This window comes from Nyctereutes procyonoides, unplaced genomic scaffold (genome assembly GCF_905146905.1).
Source record: "Nyctereutes procyonoides isolate TBG_1078 unplaced genomic scaffold, NYPRO_anot_genome, whole genome shotgun sequence".
NCBI classification, from domain to species: Eukaryota; Metazoa; Chordata; class Mammalia; order Carnivora; family Canidae; genus Nyctereutes; species Nyctereutes procyonoides.
This window is the reverse complement of record NW_026575125.1, coordinates 90,782,226-90,795,977: the sequence shown is the minus strand read 5'-3', so window position 1 is coordinate 90,795,977 and position 13,752 is coordinate 90,782,226. Positions and strand designations below refer to the sequence as shown.

The window sequence follows — 13,752 nt, the reverse complement described above, 5'->3', positions numbered from 1 at the left end:
CTGGTTGCAGACAGCCATCGTCTTGCAGTGTCCTTATAGGGTGGAAGGGGCGAGAGAGCTCTTTGAGGTATCTTTTATAAGGACACTAATCCCATTCATGAGGGCTCTACCCTCATGACCTACTCACCTCCCAAAGACTCCACCTCCGCATACACATCACACTAGGGGCTAGGATTTCAACATATGAATTTTGTGGGGAAGCACAAACATTTAGCCTTATACATGGGGAAGAAAAAGAAGAGAGGAAATTGTTGTAGAATAAAAAAGACTTAAGAAACATGGCCATAGAATATGAATAATAGTGAAAGGGAATATAAGGGAAGGGAGAAGAAATGTGTGGGAAATATCAGAAAGGGAGACAGAACATAAAGACTTCTAACTCTGGGAAATGAACTAGGGGTGGTGGAGGGGGAGGAGGGCGGGGGGTGGGGGTGAATGGGTGACGGGCACTGAGGGGGACACTTGACGGGATGAGCACTGGGTGTTATTCTGTATGTTGGTAAATTGAACACCAATAAAAATTAATTTATAAAAAAAAAGAAACATGGCCATAAAATGAATTGTGCGGCTGTCATTTGGAACTTGCCTCAAAATAATCATTTTTTGAGAACACCGGGGAAATTGAATATAGGCTGGGTATTAGAAGTGATAATGTCATTGTAGTTATATTTTAAAAGTCCTTATTTGTTTTTAAAAAGTTATTTAAATTACAGATATCTGTGTTTGTATATATGCACAGGCTTACACACACATACACTATTTATGTGTGTACCCATACAAATACATACAAAATTAAAAAAAAAAACAAACATTGATTCTGGGTGCCTGGGTGGCTCAGTCAGTTAAGCATCTGCCTTCAACTCAGGTCATGATCCCAGGGTCCTAGGATGGAGCCCCAAATCCGGCCCCCTGCTCAACAGGGAGTCTGCTTCTTCCTTTCCATTTTCCCCTCCCCCTGCTCATGCCCCCCCCTCAAATAAATAAATAAATAAATAAATAAATAAATAAATAAATGAAATCTTTTTCCTTTTTTTAAAGATATTGATTCTAAGAGTGGAAAGGTTAGGTATTGGTTGAAATTGGTTGAAGAGCAACTTTTTTTTCTTAGCTTGGTTACTAGAGCACATGAATGTTTTAGCAGCAGAGACAGATACAGAAGTAACTCAAGACTTTGGTATTAGGTTAAAGGAAGTTGGTGACAAAAAAACACTGTGCTCACAAATCCACTGATTGGAAAACCTCCATGAAAATAGATGGCCAGTAAAGCAGAGACTTTAAAAAAGTCTTGTCATACAGGCTGGAAATCAATAGAGCTTCTAATCCCAAAGCTTTCTTTCCAGAAGTTGGTAAGGGAAATTCAAAATAGATTTGAGCCTCCTGAGTGTAGCCATAGTGTACTTCAGAAAGCTGGTGAAGCACACATGGTGTTCTTATTCAAAGATTTTAACCTGTGAGTCATCTGTGATAAGAGTCTCTATCATGCCCTAAGATTCCCTATTAGCCTGCTCAATATGGTGGAAAGAGCTTAGTTAGGGCAATTTTTTTATGGTGTTAAACAGGAAATTATGCAAATATTTTGTTTTTAACTTGTGCTTTTTTGGCAAAGAAAAAATGTTTATATGCTGCATTTGAACTTAAGTCACCCCATTATTCATTCAAGATGAATGAAAAGTGACTGTAGAGATCCAGTGAAGTGAGCACTGTTGTTCAAGAGTTGCAAACTGCTCATCTACAAAACAAATGAGTGATACTTCTTGCTCCTCATAATGCCTGTTTCCGTACATTCGTGAATTGTTGGTTGCAATCACAATACTAGAACTGATTAAATATGTAGAGGGCCCTTTTGCAATTACATTGCTTATGGCTTAATCCAAATATTTAATAACTGAAGTTGCTAAAAAAAATGAGCCTGATCCTGAGTAAGCATCTAGATCCAACTACACATTTACAGGAAACACAGAAGACAGAGGAACATGTTAAACGATACCATGGGAAAGCTTTCAGCAGAATCTGGGCTGTGGAAAACTCTACTAAACAAAGAACCAGTTTCTTCAACAGATAAATTGTGAAGAATAAAAAGATAGGAGAGGAAACTATAAATTAAAAGAATACAAGAAACATATCAACAATTACCATGTATGGACCTTCTTTGCATTCAAACAAGCAAACAGAAAAAAAATATGACATTTATGAGACAACTGGAAATTTATACATGAGTGAATATTTGATTATATTAAAGACTTATTTAGATATACAGGTCTTCCTGCTATCCAAAAGTAGAGTGTTGAACAAAACTATGAACAATAAGAAAACAAACAATACAATTTTTAAATGGCCAAAAGACACGAACACACATTTCACCAGAGGATATACAGATGGTATATTACTTTTCCAGAGCTGCTGTAACAAAGCAACACAAACGTGGTGGCTTAAATAACAGAAATTTATTCCCTCAAAAAAAAAGAAATTTATTCTCTCATAATTTTTGAGGCTAGAAGTCCAAAATCAAGGTGTCTGCAAGGCCATGCTCTCTCTGAAGGCTCTAGGGAAGGATCTTTCCTTGCCTCTTCCCAGTTGCTGGTGATTGCCAGCAATCCTTGGCTTACCTTAGCTTGTGGCAACGTAACTCCAATCTCTGCCGCCATCTCTACATGCTTGTCTTCCCTCTGTGTATATACAAGTAGTCACCCTTTTTCTGCGGTTTGCCTTCCACAGTTTCAGGTACCTCTGGTCAACGACAATCCAGAAGCAGATGATCCTCTCTCTGACACAGCATCAGAAAGTCAATAGTAGCCTAACGCGATGTCACAAGCCTACGTAATTCCTTTCATTTCATCTTACCAATTCACATCATCACAAAAGTGAGTACAGTACAATAAGATATTTTGAGAGAGAGAGAGAGACCACATTCACGTAACTTTTATTACAGTATACTATTAAAATTGTTCTATTATTATCGCTGTTAGTCTTTTATGTGCCTAATTTATAAATTAAACTTTATCATAGGTATGTACATATAGGAAAAAATATAGTACATATGAGGGTTTTATACTATCCATGGTTTCAGGGATCCTCACGGGTCTTGGAACATATCCCCCACAGATAAGGGCAGACCACTATGTGTGTCCAAATTTCTCTCTTTTTTTTAATCAGACTTGTTTTTATAAACTTAAAAATATGGAATGCTTCACGAATTTGCGTGTCATCCTTGTGCATGGACCATGCTAATCTTCTCTGTATCATTCCAATTTTAGTATATGTGCTGCCAAAGCGAGCACAAATTTCTCCTTTCTTATAAAAACATCAGTCATTAGATTAGGGCCCACCCTAATCCAGTATGACCTTATCCTAGCTTGATTACATCTGCAAAGACCCTAATTCCAAGTAAGGTCTCATTCACAGGTTCCAGGTGAACATGAATTCAGAGGAGACACTATTCAACCAGTATAGATGGCAAATAAACACATCAAAGATGCTCAACATTATTAGTTATTTAAAAAATACAAATTAAAACCACATGCCTATTAGAATGGCTACAATAAAAATAATAATAATAATAAACTCTGACAATATCAAATACTTATAAGGACAACAATTTCTTTTTTTTTTTTTTTTTTTTTTTAAATTTTTTTAATTTTTATTTATTTATGATAGTCACATAGAATGAGAGAGAGAGAGGCAGAGACACAGGCAGAGGGAGAAGCAGGCTCCATGCACCGGGAGCCCGACGTGGGATTCGATCCCGGGTCTCCAGGATCACGCCCTGGGCCAAAGGCAGGCGCCAAACCGCTGCGCCACCCAGGGATCCCAAACAATTTCTTATAAAGTTAAATACCTTCCATGTGACCCAGAAATTCCACTTTTAGATTTTTTTTTTTAAGTAACTCTGCACCCAATGCGAGGAGTGAACTCAACCCCCGATGTCAAGAGTTGCATGCTCTACCAACTGAGCCAGCCAGGGGGCCCCCCACTTCTAGATATTTACACAAAAGAAATTAAAATTTATGTTCCAACAAAAACTTATGCACAAATGTTCATATCAGCTTTATCCATAATAGTTTTATTTGGTAACAACCCCCAAGTCCTCAATGGATGAAAGGACAAACTGTGACACATCCATACCATGTGATACTACTTACTAAAAAAAGAGCATAAGGGAACATTTAGGGGTGATGCAAATGTTCTATATCTTAATCATAGTGATGGTTATACAAATGTATTAGTTTTTCAAAACTTAATAGATGCTATAGTAAAAGAAGGTAAATTATACCTCAATAAATCTATTTTTAAAATAACAGAACTGAGGGGCGCCTGGATGGCTAAATCACTTAAGCATCTGACCTTGATTTCAGCTGAGGTCATGATCTTGGGGTCCTAGGATCGAGCCCCATGTCAAGCTCCAAGCTCAGTGAGGAGTCTGCTTGAGGATTATTTCCCTCTCCCTCTGCCCCTCCTCTGTCTCTCTCCCTCTCTTTCTCCCCCCTCTCTAAAATAAAAATAAATATATTTTTAAAAGAATAGAACTGAAGGAATATATATATATGTTGCTATAGGCTGAATGTGTCCCCCTCAAAATTCATAATTCATATCATGAAACTTAATCTCCGATGTGATGGTATGTGAAGGTAATGAAGCCTTTGGGAGGTAATGAGGTCATGAAGGCAGAGCCCTCTTTTACAAGAGGAGACCACAGAGAGTTCTCCTCCCCTTTCTGTCATGTGAGGCCACAATGAGAAGACAGCCATCTGTGAGCCAGGAGGCAGGCTCTCACCAGACACAGAACCTACCGGTGCCCTGATCTTGGACTTCGTCAGCCTCCAGAACCATAAAGAACAAATGGTTGTTGCTTAAACCACCCAGTCTATGGTATTTTTGCTATAGCAGCCCGAACAGACTAAGAAACAAATACACAGGAAGTAGTGAGGATACAGATATAATAAGAGTGGCCATGGGTTAATAATTTTTTTTCATGGGTTAATAATTATTTAAGCTGAGTGATGGGAACATAGGGGTTCTTTATACTGTTCTGTCTACTTTTGTATCATAATGAAAAATCTAAAATATATCTACTAGAAAGGGAGTGGAGGGAAAGTCTGAGGAATCTGCCCATACATGTTTGTGATAGAATACAGGCTTTTCCATAGGTGAAACTTAGAGTTTCCTTAGATGATTAGGTGATAGATAGATAGATAGATAGATAGATAGATAGATAGATACTAGATAATAGATAAAATGTTTTTAAGCAAAGAAACCCGTAGTTAGAGATACCTTATGTGTGTTTATTGGAGCTATTTTTAGTATATGTAGAGTAGCATTTTTAAGTTAAATGTTTTACAGTTTATAAAATCTAATTATGCTCAGACTACACCTCAGAACAATTAAATTAGAGTCCCTAGGGTTTGGGCCTGGACATGGGCATATTTTTAAAGCTTTTCAAGTGATTCTAATACATAGAGTTGACAACCATTGCTTTGGGAGAAAGCAAAAAAAAAAAAAAGATATTTTAAAAGTTTCGCCCTTTAATGTGAATACCACTCAAGCACGTTCATTCCTTGAAGCAAGTTTCACCACCCTGCTCGCTCACCCAGCACAGCAACTACATTCACACCCTGCTCCATCTTTAAACACACACAAAACTCCCTCTCCTTAAAGTCGCCTGGGGATCTGATTCACACACCACTTTGTTTTCTTTCATGTATTTCCTTCTCTCCAGGATACTAACTGGACATGGAGGTATCTAAGCAACTCTGTGTGAGTGTGGATGTGTACGTGTGTGTTTCACAGATGGAAAGGTCACCGAGTATGGATTTCTCAGGGACATGGAAAAGTATAACAGAGAACAGGTCCCTGAATCAATTCTAGAAGTGGTAGCAGAGTAAATCAATAAGCAGAAATAAAGTACAATTTGATTAATGTCATGTCGCTAGCTTTTATAATTGGGGCTGCTTTGAAGACGTAAAGGAGAACAATATACCTAAGAGACTGGCCTGCTAGCATCTCTATTCTGGAAGTTTCCTCTCCCTTTCTCTTTCTTTCTCTTATCCTCTCACTTTCTCCCTCCCTTAAACATTAACTAAAAAGGTTTTATTAAACTTAGGCCCATGGGTTTCAGAGTCCATCCCTAAAATTTTATTTTAGGCTTCTCAGAAGTATGTGCATCCTTCTGAGAAGCCTCATAACTTCCATCAGATTCTCAAAGTATATTAACAATCACTGCCTTAAACAAAGGTGCACCTACACACACACACACACACACACACACACACACACACACCCTGTCTTTAGGGATGCTTTCATTTAAAAAATTTTTTTTTATTTATTTACTTGAGAGAGAGAGCCTACAGCAGGGGGCAGAGGGAGAGGGATAAGCAGACTCCCCGCTGAGAAGGGAACCCCGAGAGGGGAAATGTCAATCCCAGGACTCCAAGATCATGACCTGAGCAGAAGGCAGATCTTTAACCGACTGAGCCACCCAGGAGTCTGGGATGCTTTCATTTTTGATCCCATCCTGGCAGGCACCATAGCTGCTTCTACACATGAAAAATAGTTGACTTGATCCCACCACTGCTTCTTTTCATTTTTTTGGCATTTACTTTTGAAATCTTCCCTGTCCTGATGTTCATTTCTCCAGCTATCTAGCCTCGCACCACATGCTCATGATTATATCTTAAGTTATAAGCCATTTTTGGCTAGGAGGATTCCCACACCTACTCACCCTGGACTTTACCTCCACTGTATCTTACTGAGGTCCTACTCCCAGCTTCCTGCTGCTGGGCCTTCCCAGTATAACCTACTCACAAATGACTGCTGCTCAAAGCCCCAGATCTCTGTCCCCAACCATTGTTGGCCTACCTCCTCCTCTGGACCTTAATTGTTTATCAGCACAGAGTGATGAGCAGAGCAGTCTAGTTGGGGAAAAATGGTCCAAGTAGGGAAGCTGCAGGAAATGAAATTGAGCTGGATTAAATTAGGATCAGGTTACAAAGGTCCTTGATAGAAGGCTGACAGGGTGGATAGCCCTCTCCCGTGGGAAAATGGGTAAGCACTGGAGATTTTAAAATTGGAAAAGTGACATGATTAAAATAATGATTTGGGGCAGCATTTCTGGGAAAAAAAAGTATTGTGTGCACTATTAATTAATGCTACATGACAAAAAAGTTCTGTGGTCAATTAAGTTGGCATAAAGAAAGTTAAAGATGTTTCTGTATTGCAGGACTTCTCAGATCCTTTAACATATTAATCAGATTCACCCTGTGAATCTTTAGGAGGGATCTCAATGTTCTCTGATTCCTCAACTTGCATTGGCACAAAATCCTCTTTTTAACAGGGAGCGTGTATCAGAGCTAACTTTCCCCAAAGTACAATTTGGGAAACACGACTTTAGGAAGATGAATCTGGCAATGGTGTACAAGAGAGGCTGAAATGAGATTGAAGTGGGCTGGGAGACTGTTGGCGGCAAAGCAGCTCCCATGGCACAGCAGCCCACACTACCACCTTGGCAATGAGAATGAAACAGAACAGGCAATTCAAGAGATTTTGTGAAGAATAGGGGAGATTGAGGTTAAATGTCTGGTGGGAGGCAGAAACTGTGTCTTCTTTTATCTCTTACAAGGTAGCATTTCACAGAAAGCTTTGCATATGAGAGAAATATACATACTTGCCGACCATTACTATATTTCCAGCACCAGGGATTTAATAACATTATTTTATCTGTTCCACTTTAAAAGTAATTTACCTGGTGTTTCTTTATATAATTGGCACAATTTGTAAAACTGGCTCACTGCTCACATCACAACTGAAGAAGGGACTGGGGGCCATCAAAACAGTTTCTTTCTATCTATTTACAAGGCAGATTGTATATTTTGGTGAGAGCACTGGACTGAGGGTTTTTGTATGAAAGAAAACAGGAGAGAGAGAATAGAAAGGAGGAAGATAGGGAATGTTCTATTTCAGGAATGTTTTGATTTATTACTCAGCTACCCCCTGCCCAACCAAAAAAAAAAAAAAAAAAAAGCTTTCAAGGATATCCTTTGGCCAATGATGACATAAAAAAAAAAACACTCAACATTAACAGTTAACAAATTCACTAGCCAGAGAAATCTGACAGGTAAAAAATTCCAAAGCACAATTAGGGAGAAATTGGCTTGGTTAATTAGGGTTTACAGAGTTAGTACCTGTGACTTTAAAATCCTAATGTCATAGATCTCTCAAATGAAGTTAAGTCAAGTATAATGAGTTGTTCTCCCACAATTTTACATTAGCCTCACCCATCCAGTCACATAGCCCCCTAAGCAGAAGCAGTTCCTGGTAAAGGCAGAATAAGCATGGTTTCTTAAGAAGGATTCAGACAGCCTCCAGGACACCCTCCATGCCAACAGGATCAACACAGTAGCCAGAGATTCTCAGGCAATAAGTGCAACCTCTATTCAGGCAGAGCTTGACTGGACTGGCACCCCTGAAAGGAAAATGTCTATCTCCAAGGGTGCCGCTTTATCTATATAAATCTATAGACAGCAAAACCAGTGCATCAATCTGTTTCCTCATCTATAAAATGGGGATGATAAAAGCACCCACTTCATAGAGTTGCGGCAAAGATTTCATGAGTTCATACATCTAAAATGCTAAGTACAGGGCAGTCCCGGTGGCGCGGCGGTTTAATGCCGCCTTCAGCCCGGGGTGTGATCCTGGAGACCCAGGATAGAGTCCCACATTGGGCTCCCTGCATGGAGCCTGCTTCTCCCTCTGCCTATGTCTCTGCCTCTCTCTCTGTGTCTCTATGAATAAATAAACAAAATCTTAAAAAAATAAAAATAAAATAAAATGCTAAGTACAGTGCCTGACAAAAGTAAATGCCCACTGTTAACTGTTTTTATCATTAGTGTTATTATTGTTTATTAATACACGATCAAAGCCCAACAATCTAAGAAGACACAACTATACAGTGGTTGGCAGAAAGATTTTCTTATAGGAGCATGCCCTGTTTCCCTAGTCAAATCTATCTTTCTCTTTTTTTAAGATTTTATTTACTTATTTTAGAGAAAGCATGCAGGAGCACAACAGGAGCAGAGGGGAGGGGCAGAGGGAGAAGCAGACTCCCCACTGAGCAGAAGCCTGACTTGGAGCTGGATCCCAGGACCCCGGGATCGTGCCCTGAGCTGAAGACAGACGCTTAACCAACTGAGTCACCCAGGAGCCCCAAATCTATACCTTTCTTACATGCATCCTCAAAGCTCATTTCCTCTATGGAAACCTGAGCATAAAAATCCTGACTTTCTATGCCATGTAGTCTACTTCAAATATCCCCAGAAATCAATACAGACTGAAGCACTCATGTTTCCATAATGTAATAGTGCAAGAGGCAGCAATGAGATGAGACTGTGGGAAAATGCTCCCAGAAAGAATAAAGTCCTTTCCAACTTTCAATCAATTCCCAATCTAGTGGACAGCCTGGCCCAGAGTAGACTACTCAGTGAAATTTCACTGAATTGCAAAAGAAGAGATTCCCAAACTTCCTTGGCAGATAACACAACCCTAGGCAGTAGAGGAACTGAGAGAGGTGCTATCATCTACAGCAGGAGTGGGGACATAGCAAGGCTTTCATTCAAGTCACTTTCTCTCACATTAGATGCAAATTCATTACTCCCTCCAGAGGGCCTTGGTCTTCCTGGCTGTCACAGCCAAGAACTGGCAGCACATTGTGGCGAACCTGCAGTGGCCTGTCACGTTTGCCTTATCTGCTCCGAAGAGGCTTCACTCTTTAAAGAGTTAGGATATTTTTCTACTATCAAGGATTAGCATGCAGCAGAGATTGGGTCATCCCATTAACGTGGAGGGAGATCTCCGTTCTTATGGCTCTTTTGTGGACAATCTATGTATGATTCTTCAACCCTTTTGAATTCTGTATCACAATATCCTTTTATATTGGCTTGAATTAGGTGTGTGGTAGGCACATGGTTCTCCTGCATACTAAAGTAAGAAAATCTCTTAGAATTGGTGACCAACTGTCTGGTACTCTATGTTTATGTCTGGTATGGTAGAGAGCACATCAGTTAATTGACACTAACTCATGGTTACAGAGACTTAATGAGCCAAAGTCACGACTGCATAACCATAACCTGCATAACCAGTGCAGACTAAAGAGATAATAATAAAAATATTAGGAACAATGGTATGAAGCCAAATTTGGAGAAAGAGCCATAAGTTAGGAATTGAGACTGTCAAAAGCAGGAAACCTGAATTTATACCACATATGAAAATTAACTCAAAATGGATCAAAGACATAAATTTAAAAGTCACAACTATAAAAACTCATAGAAGAAGACATGGAGGCAAATCATCATGGCCTTGGATTTGGGCATGGTTTCCTAATTATCACACCAAACATACATGCAACAAAAGAAAAAACTTAATCGCATTTCATTAAATTTCTTTTAAATTGTGTGCACCAAGAGACATTATTCGGAGAGTAAAAGGACAACCCATAAAAATAGGAGAAAATACTTGCAAATCACACATCTGATAATGGCTTAATATCCAAAATATATAAAGAGCTCCCACAACTCAACAACAAAAAGACAAACAACCTAATTTAAAAATGGGTAAAGGACTTGAATAGACATTTCACCAAAAAAAGACATGTAAATGGTCAAGAAGCACATGAAAAGATACTTCACATCATTAGACATTAGGGGAGTGTGAAGCAAAATCACAAAGATATGGCACCTTGTTGAGCCTGGCTGCCTCAGTCGAGACAGTGTGCAACCCTCGATCTTAGGGTTGTGAGTTCCAGCCCCACGTTGGGTGCAGAGATTACTTAAATAAAATAAAAACAAAAAAAAGATATACCACTTCACTTCTACTAAAACAGCTATAATATTTTAAAAATCAGAAAATAATAAATGTTGGTGAGGATGTGTACCTGAAACTCATGTACTGCTGATGGGGATGTTAAGATGATGCAGTCCCTGTGAAAAACAGTTTGGCAGTTCCCCAAAAAGTTAAAAATAGGGTTGCTCTATGACCTAGCAATTCTACTTCTGGGTATATGCTCATAAGAACTGAAAGTAAGGATTCAAACAGGTATTTGTACATGCATGCTCACAGCAGCATTATTCCCAATGGCCCAAAGGTAGAAACAACTCAAGTGTCCACCAACAGATGAATAGATTAAAAAAATATGGTATATCCACACAATAGAATATTACTCTGCCTTAAAAAGGAATTAAGGGCAGCCCAGGTGGCTCAGCGGTTTAGCACCTGCCTTCAGCCCAGGGCGTGGTCCTGGAGACCTGGGATCAAGTCCCACGTCGGGCTCCCTGCATGGAGCCTGCTTCTCCCTCTGCCTGTGTCTCTGCCTCTCTTTCTCTCTGTGTCTCTCATGAATAAATAAATAAAATCTTTTTTTTTAAAAAAAAGGAATTAAATACTGATAGCTGTTACAGCAGGATGGCCCTTAAAAATATTATGCTGAGCGAAATAAGCCAGGCACAAAGAACAATGTTATATGATTCCACTTATACAAAAGAACTTGAATAGGCAAATTCATAGAGACAGAAAATAAATTAGAGGTTACCAGGGACTGGGGATGGGAAGGAGTTACTGCTTAATGGGTATGGAGTTTCCGTTTGGGGCAATGAAAACTGTAGAAATGAAGGGTGGTGATGGTCACACCACATGGTGAACATAACTGATGCCAGTGAATTGTACAATTAAAATGGTTAAAATGGCAAAGTTTGCATCATACTTAATTTATCACAATAGAAAAAAAGCAATTGCTTTATTTGTGCTAATGCTTATATTCAAAGTGAGAAGCCAAGACAGAAGCGGAAGCAGCCCAAGGGCATCTTAACAGGAGGCCCGAGAGGACAGTGCCAGCAATTCCTATCTTGTTTCTTGGGCTGGTTCAACTTCTGCCTCATTCTCATCAGATGCTGTTTTGCTGAGCTGTAAGGTGGGGTGCATGATCCAGGACTCCACACAAGGGATCTCAAGAGGCCCTGGAAAGTGAATGAACTCAGCATTTGTGTTAGGCAGGAAGAGAGGATGCTCCGAGGACTGTGGGTGGAGCCAATGTGTTTGCTGCCCAGGGTTACAATGGATGGAGCCAAGGAGCAGATTCCAAAGGCTGTGTCCTGAGGACGCCATGATGCAAGTTGGTATGGTGCCCCAAAAATAGATCCCCCGAGTCTGAGGGGTTAGCAGAAATGGGAGAGCCAACATACAAGAGTAAAAGTGGGAGAGATGCAGGGAAGCTAACACACGAAGGGAATTAGAATGGACCTGAATTAATCCTGAGCTGTCTGCCTCAGAGTTTTATAGGATCCTCATGCCTGATTTTACATTTAAAGGTCTGACAAGAACAGTAGGTTTAGGGTGTTTTGACATTATAAATCATAGTTATTAGATTCTTTTGAGAACATTCCCTTTTAAGGAGAAAAGTCATGTGGGAAACTGACAGGAGCTGTTAGCAGAAGAAAGGAAGAATCAGGGCATGTCAATCTTTTCTCCACTGCAAATGATCTATAGAAATAGCAGCATCCCTCAGACATAATAAAAAGAACTTAGAGGATGCTTTATGGTAGGTACAGGGACTTCAGAAACAGAACAGACAGAAATTATCTATTACCTGACAACTGGATAGTAGATACTGAAAATTGAATATTACATGAAACAGAAGCTCCCAGGTGTTAGTACCAGCTCTGGAAGCCCCACCTTCAGAGTGACCAAGCCCATGTGGTAGCTGTCCAGGTCTGGTCACTGTCCTAAAGGCTAACAGTGGTAGCAGGTAAAGAAAATGAATACAGCTAGGTGGAGTTGAGGCAAAGAATGAGACAAAGCCTCCCTACAGAGAGGCTGGGATGGCCAACCTTTTCACTCTGAGCTGTGCTCCTAGAGCTCATGCCTATAAATTCAGTGCAGGGGCCATCAGATTATGAGGCCCACTAGATTTGCCTGTTGCCCACCTAGCAGACATCTGGGCCCAGAAGAAATGAAACTGTCTTGGAGTGCAAAGAGGAAGGAGGCAAAGAAGGAACAGAAAAGGTGAGGGAAGCATTGATAAAAGAAAGTGTGGAGGGCACCCAACCCAACCCGCTTCTTCTTTTACAATTCTAAGGGCTGGGTGCTTGCCAAAGCCACAGAAGAGTCAAGGATTAAATATTTACCCAACAGGCAGGGTCTAAAATAGATTACAATGTGAAACCAGCTGAATTATGAGAATTACTTGAGCAGTAGAAAACTAAAATATATTAAAGTCATCCATCACGCCCTCCTATTGCTAGTAAATGATAATTGGCTGAATCCATTTTCTGGGGTTGCCAGCCAAGGTTCCTCGGGCTCTTCTTTTTGGCAGAAAGGAAAAGGAGCAGGCCCTGGGCAATCAGCCCTGCAGGCAGGATTTAGATAGAAGAGAGGTGCTTCCTTCCTGTGTCAGGCAGAAAACAAGCAATAAACAGTGTGGTGGAGGGCGGAGGGGGCATCGTGGTGGAGAAGAATACAGCAAATCAAAGTTAGAATAGAGAGTTCAAATATGTTATCAATCAAAGTGTCTAGACCTGGGGTTCCTAATCATTTTTGAGCCACAGACCCCTTTAACAGTTTGGTGAAACCTGTGGATTTCTTTTCAGAATAATATTTTTACATGCATAAAGCACAATGGATTACAAAGGAAACGAAATATAATGCTATACAATTATATGATATTTTATATATTAATATATGTGGTTTTTTATTAACACATTAAATAAGATCTAG

General features: G+C 39.8%; 1 non-coding gene across 1 annotated transcript; it reads right to left on the bottom strand.

Moving 5' to 3' along the window:
* Positions 1-3,171: 3,171 nt before the first annotated feature.
* On the bottom strand, positions 3,172-3,278 carry LOC129519032 (U6 spliceosomal RNA). The gene has a single exon (XR_008666329.1). It is a non-coding gene; the product is annotated as a U6 spliceosomal RNA (small nuclear RNA).
* Between the last annotated feature and the right edge of the window lie 10,474 nt (positions 3,279-13,752).